The sequence below is a fragment of the Bubalus kerabau genome, chromosome 21 (assembly GCF_029407905.1).
Source record: "Bubalus kerabau isolate K-KA32 ecotype Philippines breed swamp buffalo chromosome 21, PCC_UOA_SB_1v2, whole genome shotgun sequence".
Lineage (NCBI taxonomy): Eukaryota > Metazoa > Chordata > Mammalia > Artiodactyla > Bovidae > Bubalus > Bubalus kerabau.
In genome coordinates, this window is record NC_073644.1 from 2,465,127 (window position 1) to 2,489,590 (window position 24,464).

Consider the following 24,464-nt stretch of genomic DNA (forward strand, 5'->3'; position numbering starts at 1 on the left):
CCTGGAGAGCAATCCCGAGTCCTCTCTCCAAACTGAAGAGGAGGCTCGACACCCTTGAGTCCACTCATTGGGCTCCAAGAGATCCATGTCGCAACTTGAGAGGAAAGTGGAGTCCTCTGCTTCCCCTCGAGGCGAGGCCTGACTCCCCGGGGGAGTCTGGAATGGAAACCCGAGGTCTCTGTCTTCCCTTGAGAGGAATATTAGGTCCTGGACACACGCCTCGATTAGGTCTCTTTGGCCCTGTAGTGACTCGAGCAGAAACCCCAGCTTTCCCTCGCAACTCCAGGGGAAGATTGGGCTTCCCAGGGCCAACCCAAGAGGAAGCCTGAAATCCCCGTCGTTTTCGAGAATCCAGACACAACTCGAGAAAAACGACGTGGTTCCAACGTCTTCACAGGATGAGGCCCTTGCCCGCTACAGCGTCTCCAGGGAAGTCCCATGTTCCGTCCTGAAGTGGGAAACGGTACTTGGCTCCCTTGATGCGACCCCTAAAGTTCCCTGAAACGCCGGGTTCCCTCGAGTGGAACACCTAGAGTCCCGGCCCCACTTCATCTGAGCCCCATCTCCCCTCCTGATCGCGACAGGAGAGTCGATTCCCCTTCTTTGTGTGGAAGGTGTTCCCGGCCTTCCCGGCGCACCTCAGGATGATGCTGGTCTCACGAGGAAATTCGAGATGAGCCACGTGGGTGGTGCCACATGTCGAACGACCCCGATTTCCCGGTCCGCTCTTGAAATGAACCTGATGGCCGGACACCTCTTTGAAGGCAACCCTGTGGGGGAAGGCACCAAATGAAAGGGCAATGACACCCCCGTGCATCTTCTGGAAACACCCGCAGGTTCCACACACAGCTCTACAAGGGGCCTGAGACCCACTGAACGACTCGAGAGGCAAGCAGAGTTCCATTACTCAGACAAGACGAGGCCTGACTCTCCTGTCCCAACCCTGCAGGGACCCTGCGGTCGGAGTCAGAAATGGAGAGGAAGCTGAGGTTCCTGCCTCCAATCGAGATGAGGCCCTCTTTCATTTCGTCAAAACTAGTGGAGTCCCGAGAGGCCCCTCTAACTCCTCAGTATCCCTCACCTCTCAGAGGCACCTGGGAAGTTCCCTAAGGTACTCGGTAGAGGTCGAGGGAAACGAGTGTTTCCCGCCCCAACCCAAGAAAGACCTCGAGAGTCCTTCTTAAATGCGTCTTGAGGCCCTAGTCCCTCCCATGACTCCAGAGCAATGACGCGATCTGCCTGGCCACACGCATGGAGGCCTGACTTCTCTGGCGCCGCACGAGAGGCTCCCTGAGCTCCCCATCATATCTCGTGAGAAACCCCACACTGACGCCGCAGCTCGAGAAAACCCATGAGACGCTCCCGTCATCACGAGAGGAGGGCCATCTTTAACTGAATGGTATGCAGATCAAGCGTGAACCTTCTGTCCAAGCTACACAGGACGCTTGACTCCCTTTAGGCCACTCATTGGGCTCCAAGAGTTACACGTCGCGACTCGAGAGGACAGTGGAGTCCTTTGCTTCCACTCGAGATGAGGCGTGACCCACCGGGTGAGACTGGAATGCGACCCCGATATCCCTGTTGCCCCTGGAGAGGAACACTACGTCCTGGACCCAAGCCTAGATGAGGACTCTTTGCCCTGAAGTGACTCGAGAGCAACCCCCAGCTCTCTCTGACAAGTTGAATGGAAGATTGGACTTCCTGGGCCAACACAAGAGGAAGCCTGAATTCCCCGTTGTAACTCGAGAATCCCGCCTCCACTCGAGAAAAACCACGTGTTTCGCTCGTCATCGCAATATGAGGCCCTTGCCCGCTACAGCATCTCCAGAGAATTCCCACGTTCCGTCTTGAAGTGCGAAACTGTACTTGGCACCCTTGATGCGACCTCAAAAGTGCCGTGACATACCGGTCTCACTCGAGGGGACCACCGAGGTTCCCGGCACCACTTCATCTGAGCCCCTTCTCCCCTTCTGATCGCGACCGGTGTGTCGATTCCCCTGCTTTGTCTGCAAGGGTTCCCTACCTTCCCGGCGAACCTCAGGATGAGGCCGGTCTCCGGAGGAAAATCGAGACATAGCCTCGTGGGTGGTACCACATGCTGAAAGACCCCAATTTTCTGGTACGCTCTTGAAAAGAACCCGATGCCCGGACACCTCTTTGAAGGCAACCCTGTGGATGAAGGCACAAAACGAAGGGGCACTGACACCCCTGTGCATCGTCCGGAAAAACCCGCAGGTTCAACACACAGCTCAACAAATGGCCTGTCACTCCGTGAACAACTCGAAAGGCAAGCGGATATCCATTCCTCCACGGAAGACGAGGCGTGACTCTCTTGTCCGTACTCGGCAGGTACTCTGCGACCCGAGTCAGAAATGGAGAGGACCCCTGAGGTTCCTGCCTCCATTCGAGATGAGGCCCTCTTCGATTGCACCAAACCCAGTTGAGTAACGAAAGGCCCCTCCCAAATCCACAGTGTCCCTGACTTCTCAGAGGCACCCTGAGAAGTTGCCTGAGGTCACCGACACAAGTCGAGGGAACCCAGGGTTCCCTGCCGCAACCCGAGAAAGACCTCGAGAGTCCTTCTTCAATGCGTCTTGAGGCCTGATTCGCCTACTATGACTCGAGAGCAATCACGCACTCCCCTTCACCACACGCACGGAGACCTTACGTCCCTAGCACAACACGAGAGGCTCTCTGAGCTCCCCGTCATACCTCGTGAGAAATCTGATACTGGCGCCGCAGCTGGAGAAAACCCACGAGACGCCCCCGTCATCGCGAGATGAGGGCCTTTTTTCCTGCATGGCCAGGAAAACAATCCCGAGTCATCTCTCCAAACTCCATAGGAGGCTTCACTCCCTTTACACCACGCAGTGGGCTCCAAGAGATACCCGTCGCGACTCGACAGGAGAGCGGAGTCCTTTTTTTCCCCTCAAGACGAGGCCTGACTCTCCGGGTAAGTCGAGAATGCAACCCTGAGATCCCTGTCGGCCCAGTGGTGGAACACTAGGTCCTGGACACAAGCGTAGATGAGGTCTATTTTTCCCTGCAGTGACTGGAGAGCAATCCCCAGTTCTAACTTGCAACTCGAATGGAATACTGGATTTTCCTGGCGCCACACAAGAGGCTCCCTGAGATCCCCGTGGTACTTCATGAGACACCCCACACTGGCGCCGCAGCTCGAGAAAACCCACGAGACGCCACCGTCATCTCGAGATGAGGGCCTTCTTTTCCTGCATGGCCTGGAGTCCAATCCCGAGTCCTCTCTCCAAACTCCACAGGAGGCTTGACTCCCTTTAGTACACACAGTGGGCTCCAAGAGATACCCATCGCGACTCGAGATGAGAGCGGAATTCTTTGCTTACCGTCGAGGTGAGAACTGACTCCCCGGATGAGTCTGGAATGCAAACCCGAGATCCCTGTCGCCCCTGGAGAGCAACATTAGATCCTGGACACAAGCCTAGATTAGGTCTCTTTTGCCCTGCAGTGACTCTAGCGCAATCCCCAGCTCCCCCTCGCAACCCGAATGGAAGATTGGATTTCAAGGCCAACAAGAGGAAGCCTAAATTCCCGGTCATAACTCGAGAATCCTGCCGCAACTCGAGCAAAACCACGTGGTTCTCCCGTCATCGCAAGATGAGGCCCTTGCCCGCTACAGCGTTTCAAAAGATGTCCCAGGTTCCGTCTTGAAATGCGAAACGGTACTTGGCACCCTTGATGCGACCCCAAAAGTCCCCCAACACGCCGGTCTCACTCAAGGGGAACACCGAGGTTCCCGGCACCACTTCATTTAAGCCCCTTCTCCCCTCCTGATCGTGACCGGTGGGTCGATTCCCCTGCTTTGTCTGCAAGGGGGCCCGACCTTCCCTGCACAACTCAGGATGAGGCCGGTCTCATGGGGAAATTCGATACGTAGCTTTGTGGGTGGTGCCACTTGCTGAAAGACTCCAATTTCCCGGTCCGCTCTTGATAAGAATCCGATGCTCGGACACCTCTTGGAAGGCAGCCTTGAGTATGAAGGTACAACACGTAGGGGCACTAACACACCTGTGCATCATCCGGAAAAACGGGCAGGTTACACACACAGCTCGACAAGTGGCCTGTCACCTCGAGAACAACTCGAGAGGCAATAGGACTCCCATCCTCCAGAAAAGACGAGGCCTGACTCTCCTGTACCAACATGCAGGGACCTTGCGATCTGAGTCAGAAATGGAGAGGAACACTGAGGTTCCTGCTTCAACTCGAGATGAGTCCCTCTTACATTCTACCAAATGCAGAGGAGTCTCGAGAGGCCCCTCCAAACTGCACAGTATCCCTGACTTCTCAGAGGCACTCTGAGAAGCTCCCTGAGGTCGCAGGCACAAGTCAAGGGAACCCTGGGTTTTATGCAGTGACCCGAGAAAGACCTCGAGAGTCCTTCTTCAACCCGTCTTGAGGCCCGATTACCCTACCATGACTCGAGAGCGATGACGAACTCCCCCTAGCCATCTTATGGGGACCTGACTTCCCTGGCGCCACACGAGAGGCTCCCTGAGCTCCCTCTCGTACCTCGTCAGAAACCCAGCACTAGCGCGGCAGTCTAGAAAACCCACAAGAGGCCGCCGTCATCGCGAGATGAGGGCCTTCTTTTCCTGCATGGCCTGGAGAGGAATCCCGAGTCCTCTATCCAAACAGCACAGGAGGCTTGACTCCCTTTAGGGCACACAGTGGGCTCCAAGAGATACCCATCGCGACTCAAAAGGACAGCGGAGTTCTTTGCTTCCCCTCGAGACGAGGCCTGATTCCCCGGGTGAGTCTGGTATGGAAGCCCGAGATCCCTGTCGCCCCTAGGGATGAACATTAAGTCCTGGACACAAGCCTAGATGAGGTCTATTTTGCCCTGCAGTGACTCGAGGGCAATCCCCAGCTCTCCCTTGAAACTCGAATGGAAGATAGGACTTCCCTGGGCCAACACATGAGGAAGACTGTATTCCCCGTCGAAACTCGAGAATCCTGCCCCAACTCGAGAAACGCTACGTGGTTCCCCCGTCATCGCAAGATGAGGCCCTTGCCCCCTACAGCGTCTCAAGAGAAGTCCCACGTTCCGTCTAGATGTGTGAAACGGTATTGGCACCCTTGATGCAACCTCAAAAATTCCTCGACACACTGGTCTGACTCGAGGAGAACACCGATTTCCGGGCACCACTACATCTGGGCCCCTTCTCCCCTCCTGATCGCGACAGGAGGGTCGATTCCCCTGTTTTGTCTTGAAGGGGTTCCCGCCTTTCCCGGTGCATCTCAGGATGAGGCCGGTCTCACGAGGATATTCGAGACATAGCCTCGTGGATGGTGACACATGCCGAAAGACCCCGATTTCCCGGTTCGCTCTTGATAAGATCCCAATGCCCGGACACCTCTTTGAAGATAACCCTTTTGATGAAGGCACAACACGAAGGGGCACTGACACCCCCGGGTATCGTCCGGATAAACCCGCAGGTACCACACACAGCTCGAGAAGTGACCTGTCACCCCGTGAACAACTGGAGAGGCAAGCAGATTTCCATTCCTCCACACAAGACGAGGCCTGACTCTCCTGTTCGAACTCTGCAGCGAAACTGCGATCCGAGTCAGATCTGGCCCAGGGGAAGTCAGGAGAGGAAACATGAGTTTCCTGCCTCCACTCGAGATGAGGCCCTCTTCCATTGCACCGAACCCAGTGGAGTCCCGAGAGGCCCCTCCCAACTGCACAGTATCCCTGACTTCTCAGAGGCACCCTTAGACCTTCCTGAGATCACCGGCACAAGTCGAGGGAACCAAGGGTTTCCTGCCCCAACCCGTAAAAGACCTCGAGAGTCCTTCTTCAATGCATCTTGAGGTGCGATTCCCCTACCATGACTCGAGAGCAATGATGCGCTCCCCCTAGCCACGCGCATAGAAACCTGACTTCCCTGGCGCCACAGGAGAGGCTCCCTGAGCTCCCCATTATACCTCGTGAGCAACACCACACTGGAGCCGCAGCTCGAGAATACCCACGAGACGCCCCAGTCCTCACGAGATGAGGGCCTTCTTTTCCTGTATGGCCTGGAGAGCAATCCTGAGTCCTCTCTCCAAACTCCACAGGAGGCTTGACTCATTTTAGGCCACACAGTGAGCTCCAAGATATACCCGTCGCGACTTGACAGGAGACCGGTGTCCTTGGCTTCCCCTCGAAACGAGGCCTGATTCCCCGGGTGAGTCGAGAATGCAATGCCGAGATCGCTGTCGCCCCAGCAGAGGAATATTAGGTCCTGGACACAAGCCTAGATGAGGTCTATTTGGCCCTGCAGTGTCTCGAGAGCAATCCCCATTTCTAACTCGCAATTCGAATGAAAACTGGACTTCCCTGGGCCAGTTGAACAGGAAGCCTGAATTCCCCGTCGTAACTCGAGAATCCCGCCGCAACTCAAGAAAAACCACGTGGTTCCCCCGTCATCGAAAGATGAGGCCCTTGCCCGCTACAGCGTCTCAAGAGAAGTCCCACGTTCCGTATTGAAGAGCGAAAAGTTACTTGGAACCCTTGATGCGACCCCAAAAGTTCCTCGACATACCAGTCTCACTTGAGGAGAACACCGAGGTTCCCGGCACCACTTCATCTGAGACTCTTCTCCCCTCTTGATCGCGACAGGAGGTTCGATTCCCCTGCTTTGTCTGGAAGGCGTTCCCGACCTTCCTGGCGCACATCAAGATGAGGCCAGTCTCACGAGGAAATTCGAGACATAGCCTCGTGGGTGGTGCGGCATGCCAAAAGACCCCAATTCCCTGGTCCGCTCTTGATAAGAACCCGATGGCAGAACCCAACTCGAAGGCAATCCTGTGGATCAAGGCACAACACGAAGGGGCAGTGACACCCTGGTGCATCGTCCAGAAAAACCCGCAAGTTCCACATACAAATCGACAAGTGGCCTGTCACCCCATGAACAACGCGAGAGTCAAGCGGAGTTCCATTCCTCCACACAAGACGAGGCCTGACTCTCCTGTCCCAACTCTGCAGGGACTCTGCGATCCGAGTCAGATCCGGCGCATTCGAAGCCAGGAGAGGAACCCTGAGGTTCCTGCCTCAACTTGTCATGAGGCCCTCTTCCATTGCACCAAACCCAGTGGAGTTCCGAGAGGCCCCTCCCAACTCCACAGTGACCCTGACTTCTCAGAGGCACGCTGAGAAGCTTCCTGAGGTCACTGGCACAAGTCGATGGAACCCAGGGTTTCCTGCTGCAACCCAAGAAAGACCTCGAGAGTCCTTCTTTAACACGTTTTCAGGCCCAATTCCCCTACCATGACTCGAGAACAATGACAGGCTCCCTCTCACCACGTGCATAGAGACCTGACTGCCCTGGCACCACATGAGAGGCTCACTGAGCTCCCAGTCTTACTTCGTGAGAAACCCCACACTAGCGCCACAGCTCGAGAAAACCTACGAGACGCCCCAGTCATAGGGAGATGAGGGCCTTCATTTCATGCATTCCCTGGAGAGCAATCCCGTGTCCTCCCTCCAAACACCAGAGGAGGTTTGACTCCCTTTAAGCCACTCAGTGGGCTCCAAGATATACCCGTCCGACTCGAGAGCAGAGCAGAGTCCTTTGCTTCCCCTCGAGACGAGGCCTGACTCCAAGTTGAGTCTGGAATGCAACCCCGAGATTTCTGTCGAGCCTTGACATGAACATTAGGTCCTGCACACAAGCCTTGGTGGGGTCTCTTTTGCCTTCAGTGACTAGAGCGCACCTCCAGCTCTTCCTCGAATCTCGAATGGAAGATAAGACTTTTGTGGGCCAACACAAGAGGAAGCATGAATTCCCTGTGGTAACTCAAATATCCCACCGCAACTAGAGAAAAACCAAGTGGTTCCGCAGTCATTCCAAGATGAGGCCCTTGCCCGCTGGAGCACCCCAAGAGAAGTCCAACGTTCCATTTTGAAGAGCGAAACGGTACTTGGAACGCTTTATGCGACCCCAAAAGTTACCCGAAATACCTGTCTCACTTGAGGGAAACACCGAGGTTCCCAGCAGCACTTCATCTGAGCCATTTCTCCCCTCCTGTGGCGATCAGGAGGGGAGTCAATTCCTCTGCTTTGTCTGGAAGAGTTTCATGACCTTCGCGGCACACTTCAGGATGAGGCCGGTTTCATGAGGTAATTCGAGACAACCCACGTGGGTGGTGCCAAATGCTGAACGACCCCGATATCCCGGTCCGCTCTTCATAAGAACCCGATGCCCGGACACCTCTTCGAAGGCAACCCTGTGGATGAAGACAAAAAACGAAGGGTCACTGACACCCCCGTGCATCGTCTGGAAAAACCTGCAGATTCCACACACAGTTTGACAAGGGGCCTGAAACCCCATGAACAACTCGAGAGGCAAGCGGATTTCCATTCCTCAGAAAAGACGTAGCCTGACTCTCCTGTCCCAACTCTGCAGGGACCCTGATGTCGGAGTCCGAAACAGAGAGGAAGTCTGAGGTTCCTGCCTCCCCTCGAGATGAGCCCCTCTTCCATTGAGACAAATCCAGCGGAGTCCCGAGAGGCACCGCCAACTCCACAGTATCCCTCAACTCTCAGAGACACCCTGGGAAGTTCCCTAAGGTCCCCGGCAGAAGTCGAGGGAAACGACTTTTTCCCGCCACAATCCGAGAAAGACCTCGAGAGTCCCTCTTCAACGCATCTTGAGGCCCTAGTCCCCTCCCATTACTCGAGAGCCACAACGCGCTCCTCCTCGCTACGCGCAGGGAGAACTGACTTCCCTGGCGCCGCACGAGAGGCTCCCTGAGATCCTCGCCGTGCTTCGCGAGAAAACCCCCACGGGCGCCGCAGCTCGAGGAATCCCCTGAGACGCCCCCGTCCTCGCGAGGTGAAGGGCCTTCTTTTCCTGCATGGCCTGGAGAACAATCCCGAGCCCTCTCTCCAAAATGAAGAGGAGGCTTGACTCCATTGTCGCCACTAGGGGGCTCCAAGATATCCGCGTCGCGACTCGGGAGGACAGCGGAGTCCTTTGCTTCCCCTCCAGACGAGGCCTGACTCCCAGGGGGATCCTGGAATGCAACCCCGAGATCCCTGCCTTCCCTGGAGAGGAACATTAGGTCCTGGACACAAGCCTAGATGAGGTCTCTTCGGCCCTGCAGTGACTCGAGCGCAACCCCCAGCTTTCCCTCGCCAATCGAATGGAAGACTGGGCTTCCCAGGGCCAACAGAGGAGGAAGCCTGTAATCCCCATCGTCACTCGAGAATCCCGCCGCAACTCGAGAAAAAACACGTGGTTACAACGTCTTCGCAAGATGAGGCCCTTGCCCACTACAGCGTCTCAGGGGAAGTCCCATGTTCCGCCCTGAAGTGCGAAACAGTACCTGACACCCTTCGTGCGACCCCCAAAAGCTCCCCGACACGCCGGGTACCCTCGAGGGAACACTGAGAGTCCCGGCACAGCTTCATCTGAGCCCGTTCTCCCCTCCTGATCACGACAGGAGAGTCGATTCCCCTGCGTGGTTCAGAAGGGGTTCCCGGCCTTCCTGGTGCACCTCAGGATGAGGCCGGTCTCACAGGGAAATTCGAGACAAGCCACGTGGGTGGTGCCACATGCCAAATGCCCCCGATTCCCCGGTCCGCTTTTGAGAAGGACCTGAGGCCCAGACCCCTCTTCGAAGGCAACCCTGTGGGTGAAGGCACAACACGAAGGGGCACTGACACCCCCGTGCATCATCCGGAAAGACCCGCGGGTTCCACACACAGCTCGACCAGGGGCCTGAAAACCCCTGACAATTCGAGAGGCAAGCGGGGTTCCCTTCCTCAGACAAGGCGAGGCCTGACTCTCCTGTCCCAACTCTGCAGGGACCCTGTGGTCGGAGTCCGAAACGGAGAGGAAACCTGAGGTTCCTGCCTCCCCTCGAGGTGAGGCCCTCTTCCGTTGCGCCAGACCCAGCGGAGTCCTGAGAGGCCCCGCCAACTCCACAGGATCCCTCGCCTCTCAGAGGCACCCAGGGAAGTTCCCTAAGATCCCCGGCAGAAGGCGAGGGACACGAGGGTTTCCCGCCGCCACCCGAGAAAGACCTCGAGAGTCCTTCTTCAATGCGTCTCGAGGCCCTAGTCCCCTCCCGTGACTCGAGAGCCATGACACGTTCCCCCTCGCCACACGCATGGAGACCTGACTTCCCTGGCGCCGCACGAGAGGCTCCCTGAGATCCTCGTCGTGCCTCGGGAGAAAACCCCCACGGGCGCCGCAGCTCGAGGAAACCCCTGAGACGCCCCCGTCCTGGCGAGATGAGGGCCTTCTATTCCTGCATGGCCTGGAGAGCAATCCCGGGTCCTCTCTCCAAACTGAAGAGGAGGCTGGACTCCCTTGAGGCCACTCAGTGGGCTCCAAGAGATCCGCGTCGCCACTCGAGAGGAGAGCGGAGTCCTTGGCTTCCCCTCGAGACGAGGCCTGACTCCCCGAGGGAGCCTGAAATGCAACCCCGAGATCCCTGCCTTCCCTGGAGAGGAATATTAGTTCCCGGACACACGCCTTGATGAGGTCTCTTTGGCCCTGCAGTGACTCGAGCGCTACCCCCAGATTTCCCTCGCTACTTGAATGGGAGATGGGGCTTCCCAAGGCCAACCCAAGAGGAAGCCTGAAATCCTCGTCGAAACTCGAGAATCCTGCCGCAACTCGAAAAAAACCACGTGGTTTCAACGTCTTCGCAAGATGAGGCCCTTGCCCGGTACGGCATCTCAAGGGAAGTCCCATGTTCCGTCGTGAAGTGAGACACGGTACCTGACACCCTTCATGCGACATCCAAAAGTTCCCCGACATGCCGGGTTCCCTTGAGGGGAACACCGAGAGTCCCGGCACCACTTCCTCTGAGCTCCTACTCCTCTCCTGTTCGCGACAGGAGAGTTGATTCCCCTGCGTGGTCTGGAAGGGGTTCCCGGCCTGCACGGCGCCCCTCAGGATGAGGCCGGCCTCGCGAGGAAATTCGAGACAAGCCCCGTGGCTGGTGCCCCATATTGAACGACCCTGATTTCCCGGTCCGCAGTTGAGGAGAACCCGATGCCCGGACACCTCTTCGAAGTCCACCCTGTGAGTGAAAGAACAACACGAAGGGGCACTGACACTCCCGTGCATCGTCCGGAAACACCCGCGGTTTCCACACACAGCTCCACGAGGGGACTGAGACTCCCTGAGCAACTCGAGAGGCAAGCGGAGTTCCCTTCCTCAGACAAGACGAGGCCTGACTCTCCTGCCCCAACGCTGCAGGGACACTGCTGTCGGAGTAGGAAACGGAGAGGAAGCCTGAGATCCTGTCTCCCCTCGAGATGAGGCCCTCTTCGATTGCGCCAAACCCAGAGGAGTCCCGAGATGGCCCACCAACTCCACAGCATCCCTCACCTCTAAGAGGAACCCTGGGAAGTTCCCTCAGGTCACCGGGAGAAGTCGAGGGAAACGAGGGTTTCCCGCCGCAAGCTGAGAAAGACCGCGAGAGTCCTTCTTCTACACGCCTTGATGCCCTAGTCCCCTCCCAGGACTCGAGAACAATGACGCGCTCCCCCTCGCCACGCTCATGGAGACCTGACTTCCCTGGCACCGCATGAGAGGCTCCCTGAAAACCTCGTCGTGCGTCGTGAGAAAAGCCCCACGGACGCCGCAGCTTGAGGAAACCCCTGAGAAGCCCCCGTCCTCGCGAGGTGAGGGCCTTCTTTTCCTGCCTTTCCTGGAGAGCAATCCCAAGTCCTCTCTCCAAACTGAAGATTAGGCTTGACTCCCTTGAGGCCACTCAGAGGGCTCCAAGAGATCCGCGTCGTGGCTCAAGAGAAGAGCGGAGTCCTTTTCTTCCCCTCGAGGCGAGGCCTGACTCCACGGGGGACTCTGGAGTGCCACCCCGGGATCCCTGTCTTCCCTTGAGAGTACTACTAGGTCCTGGACACACGCCTAGATGAGGTCTCTTGGGCCCTGCAGTGACTTGAGCGCAACCCCCAGCTTTCCCTCGCAACTCGAATGGAAGATGGGGCTTCCCAGGGCCAACCCAAGAGGAAGCCTGAAATCCCCGTCGTAACTCGAGAATCCCGCCGCAACTCGAGAAAAACCACGTGGTCCCAACGTCTTCGCAAGATGGGGCCCTTGCCCGCTACAGCGTCTCAAGGGAAGTCTCACGTTCCGTTCTGAGTTGCGAAACGGTACCTGACACCCTTCATGCGACCTCCAAAATTTCCCAGACACGCCGGGTTCCCTCGAGGGGAACACCGATGGTCCTGGCACCCCTTCATCTGAGCCCCTTCTCCCCTCCTCATCACGACAGGAGAGTCGATTCCCCTGCGTATTCTGGAAGGGGTTCCCGGCTTTCCCGGCACACCTCAGGATGAGGCCGGCCTCCCGAGGAAATTCGAGACGAGCCCCGTGGGTTGTGCCACATGCCAAACGACCCCGATTTCCCAGTCCGCTCTGGATAAGAACCCGATGCCCGGACACCTCTTCGAAGGCAACCCTGTGGGTGAAGTTACCATTCGAAGGGGCACTGACACCCCCGTGCGTCGTCCGGAAAAACCCGCGGTTTCCACACACAGCTCGACGAGGTGCGTGAGACACCCTGAGCAATTCGACAGGCAAGCGGAGTTCCCTTCCTCAGACAAGACGAGGCCTGACTCTCCTGTCCCAACTCTGAAGGGACCCTGTGGTTGGAGTCCGAAAAGGAGAGGAAGCCTAAGTTTCCTGTCTCCCCTCGAGATGAGGCCCTCTTCCATTGTGCCAAGCCCAGCGGAGTCCCGAGAGGCCCCGCCAACTCCACAGCATCCCTCACCTATCAGAGGCACCATGGGAAGTTCCCTGAGGTCCCCGGCAGAAGTCAAGGGAAACGAGGCTTTCCCGCCGCAACCCTAGAAAGACCTCGAGTGTCCTTCTTCAATGCGTCTGGAGGCCCTAGTCCTCTACCATGACTGGAGAGCCATGACGCGCTCCCCCTCGCCACGCGCACAGAGACCTGACTTCCCTGGCACCCCACGAGAGGCTCCCTGAGATCCTCGTCTTGCCTCGTGAGAAAACCCCCACGGGCGCCGCAGCTCGAGGAAACCCCTGAGAAGCCCCCATCCTCGCGAGGTGAGGGCCTTCTTTTCCTGCCTGACCCAGAGCACAATCCCGAGTCCTCTCTCCAAACTGAAGAGAAGGCCTGACTCCCTTGAGGCCACTCAGTGGGCTCCAAGAGATCTGCGTCGCGACTTGAGAGGAGAGCGGCATCCTTGGCTTGCCCTCGAGGCGAGGCCTGACTCCCCGGGGGAGTCTGGAACGCCACCCTGAGATCCCTGTCTTCCGTTGAGAGGAACGTTAAGTCCCGGACACAGGCCTAGATGAGGTCTCTTTGGCCCTGCAGTGACTCGACTGCAACCCTCAGCTTTCCCTCGCAACTCGAATGGAAGATTAGGCTTCCTGGGGCCAACACAAGAGGAAGCCTGAAATCCCCATTGTAACTCTAGAATCCCGCCGCAACTAGAGAAAATCCACATGGTCCCAACGTCTTCGCAAGATGAGGCCCTTGCCCGCTACGGCGTCTCAAGGGAAGTCCCAGGTTCTGTCCTGAAGTGCGAAACGGTACCTGACTCCTTTCATGCAACCCCCAAAAGTCCCCCACACGCCGGTTTCCCTCGAGGGTAACACCGAGGGTTCCGTCCCCACTTCATTTGAGCCCCTTCTCCCCTCCTGATGGCGACAGGAGAGTCGATCCCCCTGCGTTGTCTGGAAGGGTCCCCGGCCTTCACAGCACACCTCAGGATGAAGCCAGCCTCACTAGGAAATTTGAGACTAGCCCCGTGGGTGGTCCCACATGTCGAAAGACCCCGATTTCCCTGTCCGCTCTTGAAAAGAACCCGAGGCCCGGACACCTCTTCGAAGGCAACTCAGTGGGTGAAGGCACAACACGAAGGGGCACTGTCACCGTCGTGCATTTCCGGAAACACCCGCAGGTTCCACACACAGCTCAACAAGGGGCCTGAGACCCCCTGAGCACCTCGAGAGGCAAGCGGAGTTCCCTTCCTCAGACAAGACGATTCCTGACTCTCCTGTCCCAACTCTGCAGGGACCCTGCGGGCGGAGTCCGAAACGGAGAGGAAGCCTGAGGTTCCTGCCTTCCCTGGAGATGAGGCCCTCTTCCATTGCGCCAAACCCAGCGGAGTCCTGAGAGGCCCCGCCAACTCCACAGCATCCCTCATCTGTCAGAAGCACACTGGGAAGTTCCCTAAGGTCACCGGTAAACTTTTATTGCACAAGGTCCCCATGAAAAGGCCCACGCAGCAGGACAGCCACAGATTCTGTCTGCCATTAAAGGGCAGTAAGGTGCCCTCCCCCCTTCTTTGTTGCCTTGGCGGCCACCAGGGTGCAATTCGCGTACCCTTCCCTTTCCCATCCTAGCAGGTGCTCCAGGGCCCGCTGGCCTACAAAGTGCCAGAAGCAGGGCTGGGCCAGCCGGCCAGAATTCAGGGTTCTGTCCCTTGGACTTCCAGCGGACACTAGGCTGCTTGGGAAAACCGCCCAGACTCTGAGGTTTTTCAGCAGAGGGGTGGAGCGGTAAAGGCCTTGACACCAAAGACGAGGCCTTCCTGCGACCGCCAGGTTGGGGAGCTCTGAGACTGTGCCAACACAGGGCAGAATACATGGTTCCCTGCTCCAGGCAGTCCCCGTTCCCTTACCTGTGTTCCGCACCCCTCCGCTGTGGCCAATGGATGCCGATCCTTGGGGATCCAGGAGTTCACGAAATGGGCATTCCCAGCCACAATGGCGACCCCCAACAGCACATCTGGAAAGCCCTCCCCCACCCCCGCCAGGAGCCGACCCCCACTGCGAACGGAACCCCACCCCGCCCCGCGCCGCCAGGTTTCGTCCCGGCCCTGCCGGGCTCCCGGCGGGTTCCCAACCACATTGGCGACCCCCGGGAGCACAACAGGGACCGACCCACCACCCACAGCGAGCGGAATCTCGACCTGTGCAGCCCAGGTTTACCCCACCCTGGCTGCGCTCCCGGCGCATTTCCAGCCGCAGTGGCCATCTCCGAGAGCACAACTGGGAAGCCCTCCCCTACCCCCGCCAGGAGCCGACACCCGCCCTGCGCCGCCCGGGTTCGCCCCGCCCCTGCCGCGCTCCAGGGGCGCTGCCCACCTTCACCAGTGGCTCTCCGTGAGCCCCGTCCCCACGCCCGGTTCCAGGAGAGGCCCTCGGACCTCGCTGCTGCCGCCAGGTCAAACATGAGGACAATACATACACCCCACAGAGACAATCCAAGCTGTCTATGATTTAGGGATAAAACGAGGACTACAGAAAGGCAAGATGACCTGACCTAGCAGGGCCATGATATTCTATAGAACCAGACAAAGTTGGTTACCAAGGAAACTTTTTTCCTTGGAACCCGGAAAGCTGGTTCTTTGCATATGCAATGACCAACAATTAGCTTGTTACCCAAGCCTGCCTCGCTGCCACCCCCATCCCCCCACTCCCCAGAAGACTGGCTCAAAGAAATATTTTAAATCTCAGGCGGAAACCTGGAAGATGTCTTGTCTGTCTGTTTGGATTAAGGTATGTGTGAGTGTGAGCCCTGTGTTTTTTGATAATATTGCTCAAGTTCTGTGTTCTGATTTCAATGGTCTCAAGACAAGGCAGCCCTTCCAAATCAAACTGCTGGAAATACAAGAAAACATTGACCTAAATGAATGTCAGAGTCCCGTGAACTGGGAACTGGTCAATATTAAATATCTAGTATTTTTGGTTTTGCTCCTCCATTATAGACATGTCTAAGAGTCAACAACATTAAGCACAACATGTTCATAGTGCCTAAGTTTCTTTTGAGGTAAAAATTGCTCTATTGTTATATCTGTCACAAGCTTGTCAGCAAGAAACTACCTGGAAACGACAACAACAAAAGTAAAAAATGTAAATGTGATATGAGCTTTTAGACAAACCCTTAACAATAATTATACTCTAAAATATCTGCCTCTCATAGTCTTGATTGAAGGCAGAGGAGAAGGGGACGACAGAGGATAAGATGGTTGGATGGCATCACTGACTTGATGGACATGAGTTTGAGCAAGCCCCTGGAGCTGGTGACGGACACGGAAGCCTGGCGTCCTTCAGGCCACGGGGTCCCAAAGAGTCAGACTCGACTGAGCAACTGAACTGAACTGAACTAACAAACGTTTCTCCAGGTGTTTTGGTTACCCGAGTTTCTATCCTTGTGACGACAGTGTATTGAATAGCTAGGTCATTTCCAAATAAATGAAAGTTCTGAAACATTCACGACTTGAAAGGACCTCCCTTTTACACAGAAACAAAAGAGATTTTTGACTCTCCATGAATAGTGTCTGGCACCATCCTGACATGTTAAATGTAAGAAAGCAATTGTTTTGTTTTGTTTTGTTCTGTTCTTGGGGGTGGGGGGAGGGGGGCGGGCTATAGCCAATGCCAATATAAAAGTCAGTTCTTGGTTGCTGAAGGGAAATGTATGACTTGTTATTACAAGAAAGTATGTGGAATGCAATGGCACTTGAGGAAGGAAAACGAAGTAGTTCTGTCTTACAGGTGGCCATTTCAGGATGGGAGAAGCAAAGGAATGGGTACAGAATGTGATAAGGAGGTTGTAGGGAAAGTGGACCCCCAGAAAAGAGTTCTGTGCCTAGCACAAGTTTTCTTGAGATGTTGAACTGCCTTTGCTAATGGAGTTTAAGTTTCTTTACCTCTTAAGTGATCTCTTCTAGGTTGACCTAGGACAGAAATCTTTTGTTAGCTTTGGCTAAGTGGAGAAGTAGTGTTTCACGGTGACATATGTGATCCTTCCTGACTGTTTGCAGCCCTTTTGATATCGATGCACTGCTTCTGCTGCTGCTGCCGCCGCCGCTGCTGCTAAGTCGTTTCAGTCGTGTCCGACTCTGTGCGACCCCATAGACGGCAGCCCACCAGGCCCCGCAGTCCCTGGGGTTCTCTAGGCAAGAACACTGGAGTGGGTTGCCATTTCCTCCTCCCATGCATGAAAGTGAAAAGTGAACGTGAAGTCGCTCAGTGGTGTCCGACTCTTAACCACCCCATGGACTGCAGCCTACCAGGCTCCTCCATCCATGGGATTTTCCACGCAAGAGTACTGGAGTGGGGTGCCATTGCCTTCTCCCATATCTATGCACAAGCCTGCCTAAATAATTGACTTCTAGCTAGCTTTGGGATGCCAATGACCGTCCACCCTTACCAGGCAACAGAGAAGAGAAAAACACTGACCACAGGAGGTCCTGGTAAGGAATGAGGAACTAACAAGCTCCCGCCAACCAGGATTCTGCAGAGGTCAACAAGAGGTCAGTAAGAGATGGAAGACTGCAGTCCAGATGTCCTAGCGACTTCCATCTTGCAGCAGAGACCCAGCATAGTCAAAACGAATTCAATGTTGCAAAAAATAAGTAAACAAATAAAGGACAGAAGTTCTTTGAACACATGACTGAGATTAGGGGTGAGGCAGTACATGTACGGTGCCCGGAAAATCTTAAAGTATGAGAAAGGAAAGAAATTAAAGACAACTATCAAGCTGTCCAAACTGATAAAAACGAAAGATTACACAGTTTTTTCTGTATATATTACCAGATAATAATCTGAAAAGGAATTAAAAAAAATTCCCTTTCAATAATGTCAACATGAATACAACACTTTGCCATGGATGTAACGAGGATGGCAAGACTGGCACACTGGAACTTATACACCCTGGCTGAAAACTATCCTGAATACATGGACAGGTATTCCATAACAATGGAAAGACTTAAGATGGCAATACCATGGAATGCGTCTTCAATCTGAAATGAAGATTTGTTATGATTTGATCACTCAGAGCTTTTGTGTCATCAATTGTTATTAAAGTATAAATGAGATAGAGAAAGCTGCTGACTTAGACTTGAGGCGGGGTGTACGCCCTGCTGGTCTCTAGCCAGATATTCTACAGGCACTAGCAGTCAGCTAAGGAAAGAAAGGCACTGTCTCAGGGAATGGCACCAGGCCCCTCCCCCACGACATGCCTTGAGGTCACATTGGCAGCAGGTGAGTCATCCTGGGCCAAAAACTGATTGACATGAATCTTGAAGAAAGGCAGTATTGCAGGCAAATATATCACTTCCTTAACATAGATTAGGAGAACAAGGTACGAGGAAAACATACTGTTTTGTTCAAGTCGCTTCTGAGCCTATTGGGGGAACCGACCTGAAGCCAGAGTCCAGCGGATATACATAGGATATTTACATCGCTTAAGACAAACATTTCCTCAGGAACAAATGCATTGCTTAGCTCAAGGTTTGTCTGCGAAATTCTTACACATCAGTAGATGGCTCCGAGCTGGGTTTCTACACACAAGAACATGAATGCAAAGGACAAGCCTGCACAGCCCATCTGCCCCCCTCCCCCACAGCCAGCAGCATTTCCAAGTGACCTCCTAAGGCCTTCCCCAAAATACAGGGGCACCTCTAGGTTTCCTGTTTCCCTCACTTTGAACACTTTTCTTAAAAAAAAAAAAAATCCTGCACACTTCTTGATAGAATGCCACAGTGCAAGGAAAACAGGCCTTCAATACTTAAACCTCCCTGTGCCAAACACTTGGGGCTTGGTTTTGTTTTGTTTTGTTTTTTAATTACACCACCACATAATTTAAACTTTTTACAATTTCTAATTATTCAGTACCAAAACACCAAACTTTTATTGCACAAGGTCCCCATGAAAAGGCCCACGCATCAGGACAGCCACAGATTCTGCCATGAAAGGGCAGCAAGGTGCCCTCCCCCCTTCTTTGCTGCCTGGGCGGCCACCAGGGTTTGAAATCCATGCACCCTACTAAGTTTCTAGGGTGCAATCCGTGGACCCTTCCCTTTCCCATCCCAGCAGGTGCTCAAGGGCCAGCTGGCTTACAAAGTGCCAGAAGCAGGGCTGGGCCAGCCGGCCAGAGTTCAGTGTTCTGTCCCTTGGACTTCCAGGGGACACTAGGCTGCTTGGGAAAACCGTGCAGACTGAGATTTTTCAGCAAAGGGGTGGAGCGGTAAAGGCCTTGACACCAAGGGCGAGGCCTTTCTGCAACCGCCAGGTTGGGGAGCTCCGAGAATGTGCCAACAGAGGGCGGAATACTGGTTTCCCTGCTCCAAGCAGTCCCAGTTCCCTGACCTGTGGCCCGCAGCCCTCCACTGCACCCACTAGATGTGGATCCTTGGGGACACAGGAGCATAGGAAATGGGCGTTCCTAGCCGCAGTGGCGACCCCCGAGAGCACAACTGGGACCGAACCCCCACCCACAGCCATCTAAATCTCGACCCGCGTAGCCCAGGTTTACCCCGCCCCGGGTGCGCTCCCGGCGCGTTTCCAGCCGCAGTGGCCACCACCGAGAGCACAACTGGGAAGCCCTCCCCCACCCCCGCCAGGAGCCGAACCCCGCCCCGCGCCACCCAGGTTCACCCCGCCCCTGCCGCACTCCCAGCGCGTTTCCAGCTGCAGTGGGGACCCCCGAGAGCACAACTGTTACCGCCCCCCACCCCCTCCCGACCAGAACCCCGACCCACGCCGCCCGGGATCGCCCCGCCCCTGGCACGCTCCCGGCGCGTTGCCCACTTCCACCAGGGGCTCCCGGTGAGCCCCGTCCCCACACCCGCTTCCAGGAGAGGCTCTCGGACCTCGCTACTGCCGCCAGGTCAAACACGAGGACAATACATCCACCCCACAGAGACAATCCAAGCTGTCTATGATTTAGGGAGAAAACGAGGACTACAGAAAGGAAAGATGTCCTGACCTAGGAGGGCCATGAGAGTCTATAGATCCAAACAAAATTGGGTACCAAGGAAACTTTTTTCCTTGGAACCCGGAAAGCTGGTTCTTTGCATATGCAATGACCAACAATTAGCTTGTTACCCAAGCCTGCCTCGCTGCCACCCACACTCCCCCCCCCCACTTCCCAGGAAAACGGCTCAAAGAAATATTTTAAATCTCAGGCGGAAAACTGGAGGATGTCTTGTCTGTCTGTCTGGATTAAGGTATGTGTCAGTGTGAGCCTTGTGTTTTTTGATAATATTGCTCAAGTTCTGAGTTCTGATTTCAATGGTCTCAAGACAAGGCAGCCCTTCCAAATCAAACTGCTGGAAATACAAGAAAACATTGACCTAAATGAATGTCAGAGTCCCGTGAACTGGGAACTAGTCAATATTAAATATCTAGTATTTTTGGTTTTGTTCCTCCATTATAGACATGTCTAAGAGTCAACAACATTAAGCACAACATGTTCATAGTGCCTAGGTTTCTTTTGAGGTAAAAATTGCTCTATTGTTATATCTGTCACAAGCTTGTCAGCAAGAAAGTACCTGGAAACAGCAACAACCAATGTAAAAAATGTAAATGTGATATGAGCTTTTAGATAAACTCTTAACAATAATTATACTCTAAAATATCTGCCTCTCATAGTCTTGATTGAAGGCAGAGGAGAAGGGGATGACAGAGGATAAGATGGTTGGATGGCATCACTGACTCGATGGACATGAGTTTGAGCAAGCCCCTGGAGTTGGTGATGGACACGGAAGCCTGGCGTCCTGCAGGCCACGGGGTCACAAAGAGTCAGACTCGACTGAGCAACTGAACTGAACTGAACTTACAATCGTTCCTCCAGGTGTTTTGGTTACCTGAGTTTCTATCCTGGTGCTAAACTAAGTGACGACAGTGTATTGAATAGCTAGGTCACTTCCAAATAAATGAAACTTCTTAAACATTCACGACTTGAAAGGACCTCCCTTTTACACAGAAACAAAAGAGATTTTTGACTCTGCATGAATAGTGACTGGCACCATCCGAACATATTAAATGTAAGAAAGCAATTTTTTTGTTTTGTTTTGTTTTGTTCTGTTCTTGCAGGAAGCGGGGTGGGCGCTATTATCACTGATAGGTATGCTCACCAATCTATCAAATGCCAATATAAGAGTCAGTTCTTGGTTGCTGAAGGGAAATGTATGACTTGTTATTACAAGAATGTATGGAATGCAATCACACTTTAAGAAGGAAAACAAAGTAGTTCTGTCTTAGAGGTGGCATTTTCAGGACGGGAGAAGCAAAGGAATGGGTACAGAATGGGATAAGGAGGTTGTAGGGAAAGTAGGCCCCCAGAAAAGAGTTTTGTGCCTAGCACAAGTTTTCTTGAGATGTTGAACTGCCTTTGCTAATGGAGTTTAAGTTTCTTTACCTCTTAAGTGATCTCTTCTAGGTTGACCTAGAACAGAAATCTTTTGTTAGCTTTGGCTAAGAGGAGAAGTATTGTTTCACGGTGACATATGTGATCCTACCTGACTGTTCTCATCCTCTTTGATATCTATGCACTGCTGCTGCTGCTGCTGCAGCTGCTAAGTGGTTCAGTTGAGGCCGACCCTGTGCCACGCCATAGATGGCAGCCCACCAGGCCCCGCAGTCCCTGGGGTTCTCTAGGCAAGAACACTGGAGTGGGTTGCCATTTCCTCCTCCTATGCATGGAAGTGAAAAGTGAAAATGAAGTCGCTCAGTGGTGTCCGACTCTTAGCCACCCCATGGACTGCAGCCTACCAGGCTCCTCCGTCCTTGGGATTTTCTAGGAGTGGGGTGCCATTGCCTTCTCCCATATCTATGCACAAGCCTGCCTAAATAATTGACTTCTAGCCAACTTTGGGATGCCCATGACCACCCACCCTTACCAGGCAACAGAGAAGAGAAAAACACTTACCACAGAAGGTTCTGATAAGGAACAAGGAACTAACAAGCTCCCACCTACCAGGAATCTGCAGAGGTCAACAAGAGGTCAGCAAGAGATGAGAGACTGCAGTCCAGAGGTCCTAGGTACTTCCATCTAGCAACAAACACCCAGCATAGTCAAAACGATTTCAATGTTAAAGAATAAATAAATAAATAAATAAAAGGACAGAAGTTCTTTGAACACATGTCTGAATTTAGGGGTGAGGCATTACATATGTGTCCCAGGATAATCTTAAAGTGTCAGAAAGTAAAGAAATTAAAGACAACTATCAAGCTGTCCAAACTGATAAAAATGAATGATTACACAGTTTTATCTGTATACATTAGCAGATAATAATCTGAAAAGGAATTTTAAAAAATTCCCTTTCAATAATATCAACATGAATAAAACACTTTGCCATGGATGTAACGAGGATGACAAGACTGGCACACTGGAAATTATACACCCTGACTGAAAACTATCCTGAATACATGGACAGATATTCCATAACGATGGAAAGACTTAAGATGGCAATACCATGGAATGCATCTTCAATCTGAAATGAAGATTTGATATGATTTGATCGCTCAGAGCTTTTGTGTCATCAAGTGTTATTAAAGTATTAAAGAGATAGAGAAAGCTGCTGACTTAGACTTGAGGCGGGGTGGGGGGTGGGTAGTAAGAGTACCCCCTGCTGGTCTTTAGCTAGATATTCTACAGGCACTAGCAGTCAGCTAAGGAAAGAAAGGAACTGTTTCAGGGAATGGCACCAGGCCCCTCCCCCACGACATGCATTGAGATAATATTGGCAGCAGGTGAGTCATCCCGGGCCAAAACTTGATTGACATGAATCTTGAAGAAAGGCAGTATTGCAGGCAAATATATCATTTCCTTAACATAGATAAGGAGAACAAGCTAGGAGGAAAACATGCTGTTTTGTTCAAATCGCTTCTGAGCCTTTTGGGGGAACCGACCTGAAGCCAGAGTCTAGTGGAAATACATAGGATATTTACATCGCTTAAGACAAACATTTTCTTAGGAAAAAATGCATTGCTTAGCTCAAGGTTTGTCTGCGAAATTCTTACACATCAGGAGATGGCTCCGAGCTGGGTTTCCACACACAAGAACATCCATGCAAAGGGCAAGCCTGCACAGCCCATCTGTCCTGCTCCCGCACAGCCAGCAGCATTTCCAAGTGACCTCCTAAGGCCTTCCCCAAAATACAGGGGCACCTCTGGGTTTCCTGTTTCCCTCACTTCGAACACTTTGCTTAAAAAAAAAAAATCCTGCACACTTCTTGATAGAATGCCACAGTGCAAGGAATACAGTCCTTCAATATTTAAACCTCCATTTGCAAAACACTTGGAGCTTGGTTTTGTTTTGTTTTTTAATTACACGACCACATAATTTAAAGCTTTTACACGTTCTAACTATTCAGTTCCAAAACACCAAACTTTTATTGCACAGGGTCCTCATGAAAAGGCCCACGCAGCTGGACAACCACAGATTCTGCCATGAAAGGGCAGCAAGGTGCCCACCCCCTTCTTTGCTGCCTGGGCGGCCACCAGGGTTTGAAATCCATGCACCCTACTAAGTTTCTAGGGTGCAATCCATGGACCCTTCCCTTTCCCATCCCAGCAGGTGCTCAAGGGCCCGCTGGCTTACAAAGTGCCAGAAGCAGGGCTGGGCCAGCCGGCCAGAGTTCAGTGTTCTGTCCCTTGGACTTCCAGCGGAGACTAGGCTGCTTGGAAGAACCGCACAGACTCTGAGATTTTTCAGCAGAGGGGTGGAGCGGTAAAGGCCTTGACCCCAAAGGCAAGGCCTTTCTGCGACCGCCAGGTTGGGGAGCTCCGAGAATGTGCCAACAGACGGCGGAATACTTGGTTCCCTGCTCCACGCAGTCCCAGTTCCCTTACCTGTGGTCCGCAGCCCTCCGCTGCACCCACGGGATGGCGATCCTTGGGGACCCAGGAGCGGACGAAATGGGCGTTCCCAGCCGCAGTTGCAACCCCCGAGAGCACAACTGGGAACCCCTCCCCATCCCCCCCATGAGCCGACCCCCGCCCCGCGCCGCCAGGGTTAGCCCCGCCCCTGCCGCGCTCCCTGCGCGTTCCCAGCCGCAGTGGCGACCCCCGGGAGCACAACTGGGACCGACTCCCACCTAAAGCCATCGGAATCTCGACCCGCGCAGCCCGGGTTTACCCAGTCCCGGGTGCGCTCCCGGGGTGTTTTCAGCCTCAGTGTCCACCTCCGAGAGCACAACTGGGAAGGCCGCCCCCACCCCCGCCAGAAGCCGACCCCCGCCCCACGCCGCCCGCGTTCGCCCCGCCCCTGCACGGTCCAGGTACCTTCCCAGCTTCTAGCGTTCACGCCCGGGTAGGAGCAGGATGTAGGAGTATGGGAGATGTGTCTGGAGCCTGACAGCCTCAGCTCCGCTCTGGCCTGCCCTTTGGACCTAGGAGCCAGGCCAACTTGCAGAGGGCTTAGGGCCCCATTGTATGCAAACTACCTAGGCCTACCGCAAGGAGAGCTCTGTCCGAGGGAATGGAAGCGCCCCAGGCTGCGTTCCCAAGCTGTTGCTTGGCAATGCAGACTCAGCGGTAAACGGAGGGAATCAGGCTCTCTGTGCCCGCAGCTTCACACACAGGTGTGTCTCCGTAGGAATCAAGAAAGATCCTGACAGAGTGAGGTTCATTAGAGCTATACTAAAGAGCAAAGGCTTGTCCATGTGGTCTTGCCTTCCCCTGTGCCTTTGGGTCTCCAGG